This window comes from Amphiura filiformis, chromosome 20 (genome assembly GCF_039555335.1).
Source record: "Amphiura filiformis chromosome 20, Afil_fr2py, whole genome shotgun sequence".
Classification (NCBI taxonomy): domain Eukaryota; kingdom Metazoa; phylum Echinodermata; class Ophiuroidea; order Amphilepidida; family Amphiuridae; genus Amphiura; species Amphiura filiformis.
Genome location: NC_092647.1, coordinates 1,567,466 through 1,574,977, shown reverse-complemented (window position 1 = coordinate 1,574,977; position 7,512 = coordinate 1,567,466).

Sequence of the window (7,512 nt, the reverse complement as noted above, 5' to 3'; positions counted from 1 at the left end):
CATGTGATTCGTGCTTGATAATTATTTTTCTAACATATAAGACATACTAGTAATGTTGTGATTGCCGGACACTTCCTTTAACATATTACTGGACTAACACCACAGTTATATGGTTTTTCACAATGTAACAGTAATGCAAAGAAAAGTGACAATGTTCGTCATTTTTCGGCACAAAAATGTTGGCCAAAAATGACGTCACGGACAGGCATTTAGCCGCCATTTCTGAAGCTAGGTCGTCTTGTGATTGGTCCTTAAGTTATCTAGGTATTATTTATAACGATGCACAGAGCGGCGTGACGTCAAATGACGACATGGCATGGACCTCATAATGTCTACTACCCGCAAAGGATTCTGGGGCTTACTGTAAAGGTGAAATGACGTTTCCGCTTCTATTTTATTATAACCATTGCACCACAATTAAAGCAAATAAGAAGAATTTGTTTACCATGTTTACTGTGGCATTTTGATCCCTTTAACATTTTAACCATGCCAACAATCGCCCACATTTATTGCTATAGTGGTTCTTCAAATCACTACTCTCGCTCCTTGATGAATTATGATAGTTAAAATTGTTTTAAAAAAAGATTGATTGTGTTTTGTGTGTGTTTTTTTATTAATGCAACTTGTTAATCCCTCTATAAAGAATTGGTAAACAAGTTCTTCGCAGAATATTTCTACGGACGTGTGCTGGATAGAGTTAAATCGGCTGGGCGGTCGCTGACAATATGGATTTTGAAAAACAACTCCATCACCTTCATTGTGCAACGTCACTTTCATTGCAAAGCTGCTCGATTTGAGTCCGACGAGTAGGTCCTGGTTTTTGTTAAACCACAGACCATCTATTGCTCAATAAAGATGAACCGCTAACGTCCACAAACCGCTAAAGTCCACCAACCCCGAAAGTCCACCAATCCCGAAAGTCCACCAACCTCGAAATCCGATGCGATTTTTCCGCGGGTTACGCGGTTGATGGGCTTTCGCGGTTCATCTTTATTGAGCAATATAGATGGTCTTTGGCTTAACAAAAACCAGGTCCTACTCGTCGGACTCAAATCGAGCAGCTTTGCAATGAAAGTGACGCTGCACAATGAAGGTGATGGATTTGTTTTTCAAAATCCATATTGTCAGCGACCGCCCAGCCGATTAACTCTAATGGCCTGTGGCTTAAAAAATCAGAGTTTCGTGGTTGGTGGACTTTCGCGGTTCATCTTTATTGAGCACTATAGATGGTCTGTGGCTAAAGAAAAATCTGATCCTACTCGTCGGACTACCCGATTTCTTCTACCAAACAGTGTGATTATAAACTCATTTGTATTTAATTAATCGGTTTGTTTGTTTCTTCACCTAAGATTTGTGACTTTTTGAATTGATACCATGTCTACACGGATGAGGCAAATTGGTGTTATTGTAGTTGTGCTGTTTGTTTCAAATGTGTTAGGCTTCTGTTCAAGCACCTGCTTAATAGCCTACATCGATGTTAGCTGATGTTAGTGCAAGAAATTCCCAACTGCAATTGCTGCCAGGTGTTATATTTTTAACAATAAAAGAATGCAAAAATGGTCAACTGTCTATATGGCAGCTATTGCAGAAATGGCCTTCTTACATAAGTGGAAGTGCAATTGTCGCATTATTGTTTAAAAAGTATTTTACATCGCCCAATGAACTTACGTCAGCGCGTATAAATTGTATGTCATCATTGTCATGGTTTCTGGGGAAAAATCGCCATGATCGTAATTTATTGCGCCGATATACTAAGGATGTTTTGACATCTAGCAGGTATTCACCTCTTCCTTCTAGGATGAACAGTATAGGGGGCAAGGAAGAGGATACCTGCATCCCATATGCCAACTGACCATCCTTCCGTCTCCTTGGACTCCTCTGAGTCTAATCTCCGAGTCGTCGTCGTCGTCATCATCCATCATCATCATCATCACCATCACCATCACCATCACCATCACCACCATCATCATCATCATCATCATCATCGTCGTCATCATCATCATCACCATCATCATCACCATCACCATCACCACCATCATCATCATCATCATCGTCGTCGTCATCATCATCATCGTCGTCGTCGTCGTCATCATCATCATCATCATCGTCGTCGTCGTCGTCGTCGTCGTTGTCGTCGTCATCGTCGTTGTCGTTGTCACCATCACCATCTTCATCATCATCATTGCCATCATCACCATCGTCATTGTCTTCGTCATCATCACCATCATCAGCAGCAGCAGTAGCAGTGCCAGCAGCAGCGGCAACAGCACAAATATACATAATGATAAATAATAATAAATAATTAATAAATAATTGGAATTGGCACAATTAAAATTCGACATGCTGCTCAATTCTAAAGCGACAGAAACATCAGTATCGTCACCACCCAAATGCATTAACTGAGCGACAAACAAGACACCACTAGCGTGCTCGTCTGACACATCTCAGGAGCTGGTAGAAGTTATGATTGATAATGAAGCAATTGAAATTATATATAGAGAGAAATATCGCCTTACATTATAACCTGATGAAGATCAAGTCTTTTCTGGCGCACCCTTCCGACTTGCTTTAGAGGTTACCCTCAGTGGAATACGCATATACGTTAGAGGTTTCGCGTTGACAAGCGGCTACAGAGCGACAGGTAACCTCGATATTTTCTTGTCAACCTAACCCTAACCCTAAACCTAACCCTTAAGCCTCCAGCATACTTTCCTGCCGCTTGCCGCTGCGACAAGCGGCAGGGCGTTTCAACCTATGACAAGCCTTGATTGTGTCCGTTTGTCTGCAATACGCGTGCGCCACAGCGGCAGGCGACAGGGTAGTGTAAACCAGCATTATCCTAACCCTAACCCTAACCCTAACCCCCACCCCCTAATTAGATGTCGATTGACAGGATAGCGGTCAACGGATTACTGCTTACTGCGTGACAACAAGGTTATATAAACCTGTCGCCCTTCGCGTTGGCAAAAAGAAAAACTAAACCTCTTTAAAAACTGACTATTATTGATGAACAAGTCTGTAGGATAGAAGGGTTGATGAGATATGACGACCCCCTACATTTGTAAATATTTGTTGATTACTTATAATTTCCATTTTGTTTCTGAACAACCGATTATATAAACCTGACACTAGGTTTCAGAAGTAGGGCTGTCATACAATGTACGCTGAACTATTGCCGGTGAAAAGGGTTCGGAGAGGAGAGTAACTCGTGAAAATTAAAATGCGACTCTTTCGACCATTCTGGTAAAAATAGATTAGCATTACCATTACTCAATATTGAGGGAATTTTCAGAATAATTTGAGTAAACACTCAATTTGCCATGTTTGTTTAGCTATCCCTTTTTACTCAATATCGAGTATTTTTATTTAATAGAATGTACGCATAAATAAATAGGCTGATTTTGATTCCAAGGTCAAATTAATTTAATTTTTAGGTTGTATTGGCCTAATTTATTTATTTTCTAAAATCCAGGGTATTTAATAAAATTTAATGCGGTGTGACATGTTACATGAAGATTATGTTAATATATCTCATCCGAGAGGATTATCCATATTTAGCGCAGGAAGAATGAGCATCAAGGTTCCGATGGGATGGTGCCCGGATGTTGCCGGTGTATTTTGTTCATATTAAAGGTAAAACAAGACCTGAATTTTGATTTAAAAAAATACAGATCCTAATCTTTTCACTTTGGATTTTCATGGAAAATGTGGGTATTTTCAGCGATTCAAGACAAGTGTTTCATTATATGTTAAGAAATGAGGTATATTCTAGCCGTACCTCTTTCAGTCTTATCATAAATAACGTACCGCTTGTCTCGCTTGAGTCACTGACATTCCAGTGTAGTAACTAGATTCCTTGCCCTTATATTATATAACTTTTGTTACCAGTGTGTTATTATTTTTTGAGAAAAATGCATAAATAGTCACAAATTTATCAAGAGGTGTAGTACCACCTTAAAACCGAAGGAGCTGAAATTCTTCATATTTTTTCATATGAAAAATTAACTAAAACCATTAGCGTATATCCGGCGGGGGGGGTATTTTGCCAAATTAACCTCATATATAGTTGGCAATGCCAATTTTTGTGCGCTTCTTGCCCGGAGTGGTTTCTTCCTGGTTGAAGATGGGATGTGTCACAATTTTTGTCACAGGCCTTCAAAAAGGCCCATGGTCATGATGCATTATTTACTATGATTTTGGTATACTATATCGATGGGTGTGTTTTCAGTAGAGACCAATACGCCCAATTGGGTACATTTGGACAAAAAACACCTAATTAAGGCAACTTTGTGTGCTTTTGGACCGGATTCTTTTTTGTAAAAAATAGTATTTAAGCGTTTGAACAAATCTGTAGTGTGTCTGTTTGAATGAAATACATAATAAGCTCCTGGATTTTTGTGCTCAGAAGATAAATGCAGATCTGCATAATATAAAAACCACATAATAAACGATGAAGTGTAGGTCAAAGTCACTCTTTGATATATTTCTGGGAAATTACTAAGTTCTATTGTTTCTCCAAATAATTTTATCCAGGGTTTGCTTTAAACCCGGTTTATTATATATTTTAAACCTTTTATTCCGTCACAAAGCTTCAAATACAAAAAAATTGCAAAATAAACTAGTCATCAACATGACTAATGACGTGGTGTATTGAAGTTAAGTGTTTGACCCAAAAATGGTCAAAGGTGGTCGCGTGATAAAACAATCTTTCATTATTGAGACTGGAATTTGAGACTTCATTGTGATGAATGAAACATGAAAAGGCGATACATCACATAAGACGGATAAGACAAAGATGATCACAGATACGTGGTTACTTTTTAGAGTCATTATTTGAACAAACTTTGTCTTGAGTTCAAGGTTAGTTCAAGATTATTTTATTCAAGAAAGTTTCCTTGTTTTAGATCTTTCTACCATCGCTACCACAAACGAACTGACATTTGACAGGTTTAAAAATGCTTATACAATAAAGAACTTTATCCGTCATAAAAAAAAACGCACGCATTTACGTTACACCCAAACGGCTTAAGCTAATCGTAGATACATCGATCCTTTGCGCTCATTTTGGTGATAAAATAATTTTCACCCAGCACCTTTCCCGGGGGTAGGACCGGCCATCAAAGATGACCATAGAGGGAGCGGGGTGGGGGTTGGTGAGGTCTCAATGATTTTCATTTCGCTCTTGTGAAATTGTTTATTTTACAAATACTCGCGGAAAAGCGCGCGAAAATTTGCATATTGAAGCTAAACTGATGAAATGTGGTGCAAAAGTGGAATAAAATCGCGCTTTTTGGGGCTAAAATGAGGTTAATTTGGTCAAAAACCCACATTCAGACGTCAACATTAGGGATGATTGTATGGCCCGCCCCCTGGTAAAATATTGGGGGATGACCCCCCCCCCCCACCACCACCCCGGGATCTACGCCTATGGTGAGGAAGGGGGGCGGGGATAGTCCATAATTATTAATCTTCACTTTCCTTTCTTCGTCCTTTGAAAACTTTACACCGGATACTATCTACAATCATATCATATATCATATCTATCTGACCTTCTAAATCAATGCTAAAATATTAAGAATTATAGAAAGAAAAACCGGATGATTTAAATCAGGTTTTCACGGTCAAGACAGATGATAAAAGTTTTCCATTTTTTCATTCATTAAATTGTAGATCTGGCAAGATGTCAAAATTTAAAGCGACGATGTGGAAAAGCACAAAAAGATTATACATCTCAAGACACAGGAAACATCAGATACGGTACATCACATTTTTCAATTTTAGTTTTTCCGTTTCCTTAATATTTCAAATGACTTTCAACACTTACTCTTACCTTACAACTGTCGATTTTTAAAACTTCGAACTGACTGAGTCTAAGCCGTCCAAGTTCTAAAATAACCAATTTACTTGCCCCCCCCCCACCAAAAAAAAAAGAAGAAGACTTTTAAAATAACTATGTGGTGTGTATGGGGTATATGATATTATAATTGATAACTTTTCAAGAATGAGTTGACATAATAGCTAGGTTTCAGAAGGGGGGCACAAACTTGTGAGTTGATAAAAACATGATATCACCGACACTGACGATTCGCTTTGTATCAAGAGCATGAAAATTGACATTGAAAAATGACCTTGACATTTTTCGTTTCGTTACAGGGGGCGTTCCCATCAAATTTCATGAACCTGCTACAATCTAAGGTGATATGACCCCGGATGACCTCGAAATGACCTTGACATTTTTTTTGTCTCGCTTTGGGGGTCGTTCTCGCGAACATGCAACAATCCAGTCCGCTAGTCTGTCAGTCTGCATATTAACGTGGGAACCGTAAAAAGAGTGGCCGATTGGCTGGTTTACTCCCAAAACTGGCTGAAAAGAGGGGACTGTGCCCCATCGGCTCCCTCTGGATCCGTTCCGGCAGGGCCCTGAAATCTTATGCACCAAAACTCTTCCGTCATAAAAAATGGCATGATGCATGTTTCCTCTTTAGTGTTGCGTCATTTTTGTTGTTTCTTTAATAAATCCAGATTTCAACTTTCAGCTACTTTCTACACTAAATCCGAATGGTGTCCAAGTTTTGCAGACAAACTGCAAAAACTACGCACCCGTGCATGTGTCAAATGAAAAATCAACATGATCAATGTAATGACTCAACAAGTTCACCACTGTCTATCATTTAGACACTTGTCTTCCACATGACACCATTTTCCGTGACATCACACATGTTAAAATGTTATTTTACACGTAATAAAGGAAAAGATTTGTTACATGAACATCTGAATTTACGAAGTAATATTTCAAATGGTATCAGTGTTATTTTTCGACTTCTAACTTCTTCAGGACGTAAACTGTTTGTTTTTGCATGATTGAAAAATAAAAATTTCGAATACGTAACATTAATTTAACCCTATAACAAGTTTCAAGTTTCAAGTTTATTTACCATCATTTATCACATACAAAAAGTATAATATGTGATTAATGAAATAAAGATGGAGGGCAATCCAATTAGGAGCACAGCTCGAGAAGTATTGGTTGCCCTATTTAAATTATGTACATAATCAGAGGTAACATAATTCAGTATAATCTCAGGACAATCTCCAAAAATGACAGGACGGAATATTGAGTGCAGAACGACGACCGACAACTACGAAGGAGGGTGGTTTACCACCCCTAAGATTTTTTTATCCACCATAAAAACGCACGCGTTTACGCCCAAACGACCAAAGCTAATCGTAGATCCACCTTTTGCGCTCATTTTATTGATAACATTTTTACCTCATCAGCACCTTACCCGGGGGTAGGACCAGCCATCAAAGATGACCATAGAGGGGGGTTGGTGAGGCCCACCGTTGGTTTGTACAGTAAAATAAATGTTTTTCATTTCGCTTTTGTGAAATTATTCCAACAGCTATTGACTTTTTACTTCTTATTTAGGTAAAAATAGTCATTTCCTTTCATATTTAGGAGAAAATTCGGTAAAAATTGCATTTCTGTAGAATTTTTAGCCGAAAATCAGT